The 14,910-nt window shown below is 35.5% G+C and overlaps 1 long non-coding RNA gene across 1 annotated transcript in view; it reads right to left on the minus strand.

Annotated features, from left to right (window-relative positions):
* LOC145669158 (uncharacterized) overlaps positions 1-14,910 on the minus strand; it is a 53,736-nt gene that overhangs the window by 16,345 nt on the left and 22,481 nt on the right. The window lies entirely within an intron of this gene.

Raw genomic sequence — 14,910 nt, forward strand, 5'->3', positions numbered from 1 at the left:
GTAGTTTTTTTGCGGTTGATTCTCTGACAAAATAGTGGATGTTGTTCGATAGTTGATTTTTGGATGTCATTACCATTTTCTTTTTGGCGAGGTTCTGAGCCGGCCGGGACCTTATTAACTACCTGATCTTTTCAGCAATTCAGCTTTATTAGTATCTACCATTTAAAAAACTGGGAAACACACTCGGACCTGCATTTTGTGTGTAATCTATTTATAGAAAATGACCGTTTTCTATTTTTATCTTCACGCCGCAGCTGTCTTGTAAATCAGAATAGGAAATCACAGCTTTTATTTTGTTACTTGTATGCAGAAGTAAGTAAGGAAATGATTCTCTTGTTGTTGAAGGCCTTTGCTTCAATACAAAACAACGAATTGTCGTCAGAGTGAGAAAATGCTCTTTCAGAGAAAGATGAATGGGCAACTACTTCACATCTCGTAATCATTAAAAGTCATATTAAAGTGTACATCGACTATAAAATAAACTTCACGTCACTTATTTCTCTTGTCGATCTTTTTTTATGCATGTCTGAAATTGTTACCTTTTCTCGTCCTTTTTTGCTGTTGTTATGCGATGTTAGCAGCTTGAGCACAGAATACGCTTCGTACGATAGAGATAGAAACGTTATTGAGCTATTCTTTCCATGTCTATTATCAAATTTACAGTACATTCAGAGTGATGAAAGATGCTAAACGAACAATGACTAGACTACACTTCGGTTGGACTGTTGCATTGAAATAACATACGTATAAATACACAATGAAGTTGAGTTGCCGAAAAGATATATACATCTATCCAAATGTTGTTAATATTATACTGTATTTATCAAGGATGTTATAAAAGGGAGGATCTGCCCATACGTATCTTCATCATATGAACTCAATGAAGCCAAAAAACAACCGAGCATCGTCTGAACTGGCACGTCTGATTGGCTACTCTCGCTTCCGCCATGATTGTTAGCTCGAATGTTGTTAATATTATACTGTATTTATCAAGGATGTTATAAAAGGGAGGATCTGCCCATACGTATCTTCATCATATGAACTCACGATTTTCTTGTATGGGCAGATCCTCTATTTTATAAGATCCTTGGTACTTACTATTACAATATTATACGAGATAATATAGTCAGCTCTGGCTGCTTTTACCCCTAAGATTTCCAAATGTTCTTAATATTATACTGTATTTATCAAGGATGTTATAAAAGGGAGGATCTGCCCATACGTATCTTCATCATATGAACTCAATGAAGCCAAAAAACAACCGAGCATCGTCTGAACTGGCACGTCTGATTGGCTACTCTCGCTTCCGCCATGATTGTTAGCTCGAAACACTGCGATCTTAGTGGCGCGCAGTGGGCAGAGTAGGTGTGGCTAAGCTTTGACGTATGGCTTCACGATTTTCTTGTATGGGCAGATCCTCTATTTTATAAGATCCTTGGTACTTACTATTACAATATTATACGAGATAATATAGTCAGCTCTGGCTGCTTTTACCCCTAAGATTTCCTCAGATAGATATACCCATTTCAGAGTTTGGTCTATCCCCTGGGACAGATTTTGGAAGATAATAAAGCAGATTAAACTCCTTCTCCGCCGCGGAGATTGAATCTAACTATTTATGGTTTACGAATATTTCATTCATAATGAATTCAATCAATATAGACCCTATAGTATATCCAGTGGCGTATTTAGGATTTTGTTCCGGGGGTATATGCGCAACATGTGAATAAGCACTTATATTTTCCCTTTTGGGTGCCGAGGTATAAGGGATGAAAACATTGAGTGAGAGTGGGCAGAAATAACTGAAAGGTAAGATAATACCTAAATTATCACGAATGAAATGCGCGGGGGGAGCTATGAAATTCGGTGGCGGCACATTTTAGAAGAAAATAAGTAACAAATCGTTTGAAATTAAATTCAGAGCCCGCGACAAGGAAACGAAATGTAAGTCATTTAAAGGAAATGGCGAAATTTGAAAGAAATAATAAAACAGTTATGAAGAATAGAAGATTATTAATATTATTACATTATATTTTATTAAACAACATACAACATTTTGTACTTACATAATTTTTCACAGACAGTTTAATAACTTTACATTTTTAAAAACATCTCCTTGTGAACAGTATGGTGATTAGGACCTATATTAAGATACATACTTCCTTAGTTTTGGTGTTACTGATTACGGCCGACTTGAATCACAACTGACAACGGTCGATAAAGTATGATAGGCGAAATAAAAGAAAGTATCGTCAAGAAAAAGAAACAGAAAAGTAGAAAGGACGAAAGAAAGAAGAAAAGGACGAGGTTCTTACATGGAATGAAATTTGACAAATAAAGTATTATTTCTGAACAAAGAGTATAAGAAAATAGAAAGTCAATGAAATTCTTAGCAATGGTAATTAGGATTATTGTTGTACGTGGAATGCAAAAAACTAACAAATATATTTCTTGGGAGGGGGGAATTGAGCAGGATAGCCCCCTAAATATGCCACAGAGTGTGTCCTATACTTTTCCAGACTGGGACCAGAAAATTGGAACTGCATACGCAAAAAGGGAACTTTTGCGTGCATATTATCCAAAATACATTTCTTAGGGTTCAACATAATGAACGTAATACTCGTTCAACTTGTCAAAAGATCTTTGAACACCCTTGACGTTGGAACTCGTTGAATGTTCGCAACAAAATTAAACTAGGTTAATTTCTAATTTGTGAAAAGCAAGTACTCAAGAAGAGAAAGATGTGGAAAATATATAGGGAAGATTATCAAAAGTGCTGAAAAAGCAGATACCGGTGATTTGGCGCACTGTCAATCAAGAGGCACATGTACCGTGTTGGTGTTTGGATAGAACCATCAAATTTGTGTCTATAGGTACTTCAAGATTTCAAGACAGAACTCCCCCTGACCATCTATATTTTTGGAACAAATTCTGTATGATTTATGCATCGACTGCACCGAAGACCTGATGGAGCTATTATCAGCAGAGGCTATACCCAGAAGAAAGCGATGGAAATTAGTGCATAAAGACTTTTCTTCAGTATTACAGTGACTAAGTAGACCACAAGAATGAAGAAGTGCGCCTGGCGTTACGGGCGTTATGTTAAGTATTTGGCTTCTTCCCCTTACCTGTACAGTCATGAATAAGTGATATCTGTATATATATTTTTTAAATATATGAATTTTTTAAAAAAATTTTGATTGTTAATTCCATAAACGAAACCACCTATATATATATATATATATATATATATATATATATATATATATATATATATATATATATATATATATATATATATATATATCACCACGCGCCATATATACAATCGAGATAAGCACACCCTCGAGCGCAAATACGACAGTGACATTGTAGTGAGTAGCATGCATGTATTTGGTAAAGGAGGTCTTGGCTTCGATTCTTAGTATGAGAGAAAAAATGAAATGAAATTTTTCAGTTTCACGACCCACGATTATGCCGGTTAGGCTAAAGGAGACGGTGATTATGAGAAATGAATTAAATGGTGGAATGAAGAAAGTGGATCAAAACGGGAGAACCCCGAGAAAACCCACGAGCACGGTGTTTGTCCATTAGCATGAGAGAATTGAACGCATTGCGATGATTCGGATATAAGTTAATATAACCTCGAAGCTGGAAAGGAATCTAAACTTCCACAAAGAAACGTAAATAAGAGAATGGAATGGCATTCTATTGAAAAAAAGAAAAAGAAAGAAAGAGGGGGTGCTGAAGTAGGAAGCCTTCTTATCATTGGAAGCGGTTTTTCTCAACAAAAACGTTCCAAGTATATTGACAAAGATAACACCATTTCTAATACAAAATACAAATTTCTTTCCAGATTTTCCTGAATAGTGTGCGTTAACAATATAATCTGAAAATATTGAAATTTCTATTATATTCCCATGAGATGGCAGGCGAAATATTTTTCACTTTCAATGAAATTTCTCTTTTTCACAATGAATTCAAACGTAAAAATTGCTTCTGTATTTGCAGAGAAAGAACCACAAGGTATTGTTTCTCTTTCAGAAATGGACAAGTTATAACTTGTGTTCACTTCTACAATTTTATGAATTTCTTGTAGTTTTTTTGCGGTTGATTCTCTGACAAAATAGTGGATGTTGTTCGATAGTTGATTTTTGGATGTCATTACCATTTTCTTTTTGGCGAGGTTCTGAGCCGGCCGGGACCTTATTAACTACCTGATCTTTTCAGCAATTCAGCTTTATTAGTATCTACCATTTAAAAAACTGGGAAACACACTCGGACCTGCATTTTGTGTGTAATCTATTTATAGAAAATGACCGTTTTCTATTTTTATCTTCACGCCGCAGCTGTCTTGTAAATCAGAATAGGAAATCACAGCTTTTATTTTGTTACTTGTATGCAGAAGTAAGTAAGGAAATGATTCTCTTGTTGTTGAAGGCCTTTGCTTCAATACAAAACAACGAATTGTCGTCAGAGTGAGAAAATGCTCTTTCAGAGAAAGATGAATGGGCAACTACTTCACATCTCGTAATCATTAAAAGTCATATTAAAGTGTACATCGACTATAAAATAAACTTCACGTCACTTATTTCTCTTGTCGATCTTTTTTTATGCATGTCTGAAATTGTTACCTTTTCTCGTCCTTTTTTGCTGTTGTTATGCGATGTTAGCAGCTTGAGCACAGAATACGCTTCGTACGATAGAGATAGAAATGTTATTGAGCTATTCTTTCCATGTCTATTATCAAATTTACAGTACATTCAGAGTGATGAAAGACGCTAAACGAACAATGACGACTACACTTCGGTTGGACTGTTGCATTGAAATAACATACGTATAAATACACAATGAAGTTGAGTTGCCGAAAAGATATATACATATATCCAAATGTTGTTAATATTATACTGTATTTATCAAGGATGTTATAAAAGGGAGGATCTGCCCATACGTATCTTCATCATATGAACTCAATGAAGCCAAAAAACAACCGAGCATCGTCTGAACTGGCACGTCTGATTGGCTACTCTCGCTTCCGCCATGATTGTTAGCTCGAATGTTGTTAATATTATACTGTATTTATCAAGGATGTTATAAAAGGGAGGATCTGCCCATACGTATCTTCATCATATGAACTCACGATTTTCTTGTATGGGCAGATTCTCTATTTTATAAGATCCTTGGTACTTACTATTACAATATTATACGAGATAATATAGTCAGCTCTGGCTGCTTTTACCCCTAAGATTTCCAAATGTTCTTAATATTATACTGTATTTATCAAGGATGTTATAAAAGGGAGGATCTGCCCATGCGTATCTTCATCATATGAACTCAATAAAGCCAAAAAACAACCGAGCATCGTCTAAACTGGCACGTCTGATTGGCTACTCTCGCTTCCGCCATGATTGTTAGCTCGAAACACTGCGATCTTAGTGGCGCGCAGTGGGCAGAGTAGGTGTGGCTAAGCTGTGACGTATGGCTTGACGATTTTCTTGTATGGGCAGATCCTCTATTTTATAAGATCCTTGGTACTTACTATTACAATATTATACGAGATAATATAGTCAGCTCTGGCTGCTTTTACCCCTAAGATTTCCTCAGATAGATATACCCATTTCAGAGTTTGGTCTATCCCCTGGGACAGATTTTGGAAGATAATAAATCAGATTAAACTCCTTCTCCGCCGCGGAGATTGAATCTAACTATTTATGGTTTACGAATATTTCATTCATAACACAGGCCTACAGAAAAAAAAATTTTCTTGGTGCCTAAAATTTTAGAGCTGATTTTAACTATGTGTGGGGCGCTGAATCCAATAATGTAAGCAGTTTTTTTCTATCAGCTCTACTTTGGTAGATACAGGCTACTGTACCAGTAGTGTTATTTACGTTACAATGTATGTGGAAGAAATATTACAATCCAAAATAAATATGTAAATTATAAATGATGTAACCATTATTTCTGCATGCTTCTTGCAATAGTATACAAAATAAGCAAAAGAAATACAAATATTATCGTAATAACAAGTTTGAATATGATCTTATAAACTCTGCAACTCAAATAAATCCTACTGTGCTCTATAGAGATTTCTATTTGGAAGAACGGCGCTCTTTTCTCATTAGTGCTGCTATCTGTCGGTACTAAACGGAAACTAGTCATATAGTAGTTCCAGGAACGTCCACTAGATTGCATTGGTATTCTACTTGGCTAGTGGATCGTAGTTGTTGTCTTGCAGGTGGAGTGACATGTTGGAACATGTGAGTTTTGTTCTGAAATCATAACTTGTATCGCGTATACTAAGGCTTTATATTTAACATCCGTGTTAGTGGCCTGAACATAAAATGAGTTCAAGTCGAAGAAGTTGTGTTAACCATCCTGATGTGTTTTGCTACATATGTGGTGAGTACACATTTAAAGACAATAGAAAACATATCAGTGACTTTGTAAAAAAAGCTTATCATGCATATTTTGGTGTACGCCTAGGGGACCAAGATAAAACGTGGGCTCCACATATTGTGTGTAAAATGTGTACTGAACACTTGCGACAGTGGACAACTGGAAAAAGAAAAAGTCTTAAGTTTGGTGTTCCAATGGTTTGGAGGGAACCCACAAACCATGTTGATGACTGTTATTTCTGCCTGGTAAATGTTACGGGTATGAATAGAAATAACCGGAACAAGTGGACATATCCTGATCTGCCTTCAGCAAGACGTCCAGTTGTTCATTCCGATGAAATACCAATCCCAACGTTTCACCACTTGCCAGAGCTTTGTGAGACTGAAAACGAACGTAGTGAACATTCTTGTGACATGGATGATGGAAATGACAGTGATTATGAGGGAATGTCAACAATTCCTCAACAGTTTAATCAAGATGAGCTAAATGATCTAGTTAGGGACCTTAATCTTTCAAAAGAATCGTCTGAATTACTTGCTTCCAGATTGAAGGAGAAAAACGTACTAGAACAAAGAACTAAAATCACATTCTACCGAACAAGGGAAAAGGAGTTTTTACCATTTTTCACTGAAGACACAAATCTCGTATTCTGTCACGATGTTAGAGGTCTCCTAGAACACATGGGTCTTCCAGAATACAATCCAGATGATTGGCGCCTGTTTATTGATAGCTCCAAGCGAAGTTTAAAATGCGTCCTTCTACACAATGGCAATAAATATGGCTCAATTCCAATCGCTCATTCAACACGACTGAAAGAAGAATATGAAGCAATTGCTTTGGTTATGGAAAAAATTAAATATCAGGACCACCAGTGGGTGATTTGTGTGGATTTAAAGATGGTGAACTTTCTTCTTGGACAGCAAAGTGGTTACACAAAATATCCTTGTTTTCTATGTCTGTGGGATAGCAGAGACAAAGCAAACCATTGGTCAAAAAAAGAGTGGCCGCAGAGAGACGACATGGTTGTTGGTAAGAAAAATATTATTAACATGCCTATTGTTGAGTGTGACAAAATCATTTTGCCACCTCTACATCTCAAGCTCGGTTTGATGAAGCAGTTTGTAAAGGCGCTAAATAAGGACGGGCCGTGCTTTGCTTACATGGGAAACAAGCTACCTCAGATCAGCACAGAAAAATTAAAAGCTGGAATATTTGATGGTCCCCAAATAAGACAACTCATGAAAGATCCGGCTTTCGTGGAGTCCATGAATGAGACTGAACGTAGAGCTTGGACCTCATTTGTAGAAGTTATCAAGAATTTCCTTGGCAATAATAAAGCTGATAACTATGTTGAGCTAGTGAACCAGATGCTTAATGCATTCCAAAAACTTGGATGTAATATGAGTATCAAAATTCATTACCTGCACAGCCATTTGGACCATTTCCCAGACAACGTAGGCAGTCTGAGTGAAGAACAAGGTGAAAGATTTCACCAAGATATTAAAACAATGGAGGACCGCTACCAAGGAAGATGGGATGCCCATATGATGGCAGATTACTGCTGGAACCTAAAAAGAGACTGTGCAAAGAAACATTCAAGGATGTCACGAAAACGAAGCTTCCGAAGTGTTGAATAGATCGTTTTGAACAAATTATTTGATTTTTTATTCATAAAAACTATTATAAAATGTAGTTACAGAGTTATTATGTACTTGATGTTTGTGTTTATATGGTTTTCATTATTTTCAAAGTGTTCCAAATAACAGATTTAAATGTCATAGTTTTCTTTTCACATACAGTAAAACAGCACCTATGCAATTTTCAACGTTGTAGCAGGTCAGTCTTGCAATTCCTATATCTCAAAAACTAAAGCTGTTAGGGGAAAACTAACGCCATATTTGGATTCAGCGTCCCAATTCTACTTCAAATCAGCTAAGAAACACCCGGCACCAAAACCACTGTAAGCCAGTGTAATGAATTCAATCAATATAGACCCTATAGTATATCCAGTGGCGTATTTAGGATTTTGTTCCGGGGGTATATGCGCAACATGTGAATAAGCACTTATATTTTCCCTTTTGGGTGCCGAGGTATGAGGGATGAAAACATTGAGTGAGAGTGGGCAGAAATAACTGAAAGGTAAGATAATACCTAAATCATCAAGAAGGAAATGCCCGGGGGGAGCTATGAAATTCGGTGGCGGCACATTTTAGAAGAAAATAAGTAACAAATCGTTTGAAATTAAATTCAGAGCCCGCGACAAGGAAACGAAATGTAAGTCATTTAAAGGAGAAGGCGAAATTTGAAAGAAATAATAAAACAGTTATGAAGAATAGAAGATTATTAATATTATTACATTATATTTTATTAAACAATATACAACATTTTGTTCTTACATAATTTTTCACAGACAGTTTAATAACTTTACATTTTTAAAAACAGCTCCTTGTGAACAGTATGGTGATTAGGACCTATATTAAGATACATACTTCCTTAGTTTTGGTGTTACTGATTACAGCCGACTTGAATCACAACTGACAACGGTCGATAAAGTATGTTAGGCGAAATGAAAGAAAGTATCGTCAAGAAAAAGAAACAGAAAAGTAGAAAGGACGAAAGAAAGAAGAAAAGGACGAGGTTCTTACATGGAATGAAATTTGACAAATAAAGTATTATTTCTGAACAAAGAGTATAAGAAAATAGAAAGTCAATGAAATTCTTAGCAATGGTAATTAGGATTATTGTTGTACGTGGAATGCAAAAAACTAACAAATATATTTCTTGGGAGGGGGGAATTGAGCAGGATAGCCCCCTAAATATGCCACAGAGTGTGTCCTATACTTTTCCAGACTGGGACCAGAAAATTGGAACTGCATACGCAAAAAGGGAACTTTTGCGTGCATATTATCCAAAATACATTTCTTAGGGTTCAACATAATGAACGTAATACTCGTTCAACTTGTCAAAAGATCTTTGAACACCCTTGACGTTGGAACTCGTTGAATGTTCGCAACAAAATTAAACTAGGTTAATTTCTAATTTGTGAAAAGCAAGTACTCAAGAAGAGAAAGATGTGGAAAATATATAGGGAAGATTATCAAAAGTGCTGAAAAAGCAGATACCGGTGATTTGGCGCACTGTCAATCAAGAGGCACATGTACCGTGTTGGTGTTTAGATAGAACCATCAAATTTGTGTCTATAGGTACTTCAAGATTTCAAGACAGAACTCCCCCTGACCATCTATATTTTTGGAACAAATTCTGTATGATTTATGCATCGACTGCACCGAAGACCTGATGGAGCTATTATCAGCAGAGGCTATACCCAGAAGAAAGCGATGGAAATTAGTGCATAAAGACTTTTCTTCAGTATTACAGTGACTAAGTAGACCACAAGAATGAAGAAGTGCGCCTGGCGTTACGGGCGTTATGTTAAGTATTTGGCTTCTTCCCCTTACCTGTACAGTCATGAATAAGTGATATCTGTATATATATTTTTTAAATATATGAATTTTTTAAAAAAATTTTGATTGTTAATTCCATAAACGAAACCACCTATATATATATATATATATATATAGATCACACCACGCGCCATATATACAATCGAGATAAGTACACCCTCGAGCGCAAATACGACAGTGACATTGTAGTGAGTAGCATGCATGTCTTTGGTAAAGGAGGTCTCGGCTTCGATTCTTAGTATGAGAGAAAAAATGAAATGAAATTTTTCAGTTTCACGACCCACGATTATGCCGGTTAGGCTAAAGGAGACGGTGATTATGAGAAATGAATTAAATGGTGGAATGAAGAAAGTGGATCAAAACGGGAGAACCCCGAGAAAACCCACGAGCACGGTGTTTGTCCATTAGCATGAGAGAATTGAACGCATTGCGATGATTCGGATATAAGTTAATATAACCTCGAAGCTGGAAAGGAATCTAAACTTCCACAAAGAAACGTAAATAAGAGAATGGAATGGCATTCTATTGAAAAAAAAAGAAAAAGAAAGAAAGAGGGGGTGCTGAAGTAGGAAGCCTTCTTATCATTGGAAGCGGTTTTTCTCAACAAAAACGTTCCAAGTATATTGACAAAGATAACACCATTTCTAATACAAAATACAAATTTCTTTCCCGATTTTCCTGAATAGTGTGCGTTAACAATATAATCTGAAAATATTGAAATTTCTATTATATTCCCATGAGATGGCAGGCGAAATAGTTTTCACTTTCAATGAAATTTCTCTTTTTCACAATGAATTCAAACGTAAAAATTGCTTCTGTATTTGCAGAGAAAGAACCACAAGGTATTGTTTCTCTTTCAGAAATGGACAAGTTATAACTTGTGTTCACTTCTACAATTTTATGAATTTCTTGTAGTTTTTTTGCGGTTGATTCTCTGACAAAATAGTGGATGTTGTTCGATAGTTGATTTTTGGATGTCATTACCATTTTCTTTTTGGCGATGTTCTGAGCCGGCCGGGACCTTATTAACTACCTGATCTTTTCAGCAATTCAGCTTTATTAGTATCTACCATTTAAAAAACTGGGAAACACACTCGGACCTGCATTTTGTGTGTAATCTATTTATAGAAAATGACCGTTTTCTATTTTTATCTTCACGCCGCAGCTGTCTTGTAAATCAGAATAGGAAATCACAGCTTTTATTTTGTTACTTGTATGCAGAAGTAAGTAAGGAAATGATTCTCTTGTTGTTGAAGGCCTTTGCTTCAATACAAAACAACGAATTGTCGTCAGAGTGAGAAAATGCTCTTTCAGAGAAAGATGAATGGGCAACTACTTCACATCTCGTAATCATTAAAAGTCATATTAAAGTGTACATCGACTATAAAATAAACTTCACGTCACTTATTTCTCTTGTCGATCTTTTTTTATGCATGTCTGAAATTGTTACCTTTTCTCGTCCTTTTTTGCTGTTGTTATGCGATGTTAGCAGCTTGAGCACAGAATACGCTTCGTACGATAGAGATAGATATGTTATTGAGCTATTCTTTCCATGTCTATTATCAAATTTACAGTACATTCAGAGTGATGAAAGACGCTAAACGAACAATGACGACTACACTTCGGTTGGACTGTTGCATTGAAATAACATACGTATAAACACACAATGAAGTTGAGTTGCCGAAAAAATATATACATCTATCCAAATGTTGTTAATATTATACTGTATTTATCAAGGATGTTATAAAAGGGAGGATCTGCCCATACGTATCTTCATCATATGAACTCAATGAAGCCAAAAAACAACCGAGCATCGTCTGAACTGGCACGTCTGATTGGCTACTCTCGCTTCCGCCATGATTGTTAGCTCGAATGTTGTTAATATTATACTGTATTTATCAAGGATGTTATAAAAGGGAGGATCTGCCCATACGTATCTTCATCATATGAACTCACGATTTTCTTGTATGGGCAGATTCTCTATTTTATAAGATCCTTGGTACTTACTATTACAATATTATACGAGATAATATAGTCAGCTCTGGCTGCTTTTACCCCTAAGATTTCCAAATGTTCTTAATATTATACTGTATTTATCAAGGATGTTATAAAAGGGAGGATCTGCCCATACGTATCTTCATCATATGAACTCAATAAAGCCAAAAAACAACCGAGCATCGTCTAAACTGGCACGTCTGATTGGCTACTCTCGCTTCCGCCATGATTGTTAGCTCGAAACACTGCGATCTTAGTGGCGCGCAGTGGGCAGAGTAGGTGTGGCTAAGCTGTGACGTATGGCTTGACGATTTTCTTGTATGGGCAGATCCTCTATTTTATAAGATCCTTGGTACTTACTATTACAATATTATACGAGATAATATAGTCAGCTCTGGCTGCTTTTACCCCTAAGATTTCCTCAGATAGATATACCCATTTCAGAGTTTGGTCTATCCCCTGGGACAGATTTTGGAAGATAATAAATCAGATTAAACTCCTTCTCCGCCGCGGAGATTGAATCTAACTATTTATGGTTTACGAATATTTCATTCATAATGAATTCAATCAATATAGACCCTATAGTATATCCAGTGGCGTATTTAGGATTTTGTTCCGGGGGTATATGCGCAACACGTGAATAAGCACTTATATTTGTCCTTTTGGGTGCCGACGAATTTTAATGAAGTTCATTATTCATCCTTTAATATTTTTATAATGACACTTCCAGGTATGAGGGATGAAAACATTGAGTGAGAGTGGGTAGAAATAACTGAAAGGTAAGATAATACCTAAATTATGAAGAAGGAAATGCGCGGGGGGAGCTATGAAATTCGGTGGCGGCACATTTTAGAAGAAATAAGTAACAAATCATTTGAAATTAAATTCAGAGCCCCCTTCAAATGTAAGTCATTTAAAGGAAAAGGCGAAATTTGAAAGAAATAATCAAAGAATAAAACAGTTATGAACAATAGAAGATTATTAATTTTATTACATTATATTTTATTAAACAACATACATTTTGTTCTTACATAATTTTTCACAAACAGTTTAATAACTTTACATTTTTAAAAACAGCTCCTTGTGAACAGTATGGTGATTAGGACCTATATTAAGATACATACTTCCTTAGTTTTGGTGTTACTGATTACGGCCGACTTGAATCACAACTGACAACGGTCGATAAAGTATGATAGGCGAAATAAAAGAAATTATCGTCAAGAAAAAGAAACAAAAGTAGAAAGGACGAAAGAAAGAAGAAAAGAACACAATTCTTACATGGAATGAAATTTGACAAATAAAGTATTATTTCTGAACAAAGAGTATAAGAAAACGGAATGTCAATTAAATCCTTAGAAATGTTAATTAGGATTATTGTTGTACGTGGAATGCGAAAAACTAACAAATATACTTCTTGGGAAGGAGGAGGGTGAATTGAGCCGGATAGCCCCCTAAATATGCCATTGAGTGTGTCCTATACTTTTTCAGACTAGGACCAGAAAATTGGAACCGCATACGCAAAAAGGGAACTTTTGCGTGCATATTATCCAAAATACATTTCTTAGGGTTCAACATAATGAAAGTAATACTTGTACAACTTGTCAAAACATCTTTAAACTTCCTTGAAGTTGGAACTCGTTGAATGTTCTCAAGAAAATCAAACTAAGTTAATTTCAACTTTGTGAAATGTAAGTACTCGAGAGGAGAAAGATGAGGAAAATATATAGGGAAGATTATCAAAAGTGCTGCAACCGGTGGCTTCGCGCACTGTCAATCAAGAGGCATATGTACCGTGTTGGTGTTGTGAATAGAACCATCAAATTTGTGTCCATAGGTACTTCAAGATTTCAAGACAGAATTCCCCCTGACCATCTATATTTTTGGAACAAATTCTGTATGATTTATACTCATATAATCAAAGAATGTGAGGAGCAACTTCTTCATGTGGGACTTCTGAAAGCGAACTTCCTCGGGTTTTGGCGATTCTTGGCTTTTTCACCACGAATTTTGGCACTTTTTTCAACGCTATATATTGAAATCACCATGTTACATCAAGGATCAAAATGGGTTTGAGGTTGCAATTTGGCAAAAATCAGTATTTACGTGCTTCTCCTACTTTACTTTGTTTCCAACATTGTGATCAAGATTGGTGTTGTTTATTACTGGAACTGTTTTAGGGTATCCTTCCCTAGCATTCAAATTTATATGCAAGAGAAGGAAACCGTAGGGGTAATTGGAAAATTATTTTTTCGAATCTTGGAGTAAGTACATGCACTACGATATCAGTTCTTAAAATTATGGGACATGGACAAGCAAATAATAAATCTATATCCAGTGAATATGAAAAATAAGCTTCACTTTTGATAAGTACAGACATTCAACATCGTATCCAGCTCTTAGACACACAGATCCATCAATTTTACAAATCATGTTTGGTCACTATAAACACAGTGATTGTAAATACAATTAAAAGTTAAATAGGAATTTTGAGGTGCTGGGAATTTCCTTATGCGTGTTTGTGGGCAAATAAATGATTGGGAGAATGAGGGATAACTATATCTCTAACAATTGCGTATTTATTTTGTTAACATTGAATACATGTCTTATATAAATTAAGTGTCGTTCCTTGTGATGAGTGAAAACTGCTTGACTATTGCATCAACTTGAAAGTGAAAAGAAAAGAGCAGGAGGAAAGTAAGGAAATAAAAGGAAATCAAAGAAAGAAGACAGAACAGAAGAAAGAGGGAAGATTTAGACGAAAAATAAAGAGGAAAAGAAATTAAAGGAACGAAAAGGAAAGAGAGGAGAGAAGAGGAACAATGGAAGGAAATGAAATAGAATGAAATTATAAAACTAAATTGTACGAAGAGCTTTTCAGAAACAACTGCCAGTAGTACTTTACATTAAAGAACATTTAATGTCAATTCCACAAATTGCGTTGCAAATAATAAATAAAAACACTAAACATGAATCAATAAAGTAATCTCGAACTGCATGCTTAAGTTTCTAATACAATTGAAAAAATAATTAAATCTAATCAATCAATAAATAA

The sequence above is a fragment of the Thermobia domestica genome, chromosome 13 (genome assembly GCF_964235325.1).
Source record: "Thermobia domestica chromosome 13, izTheDome1.hap1.1, whole genome shotgun sequence".
Lineage (NCBI taxonomy): Eukaryota > Metazoa > Arthropoda > Insecta > Zygentoma > Lepismatidae > Thermobia > Thermobia domestica.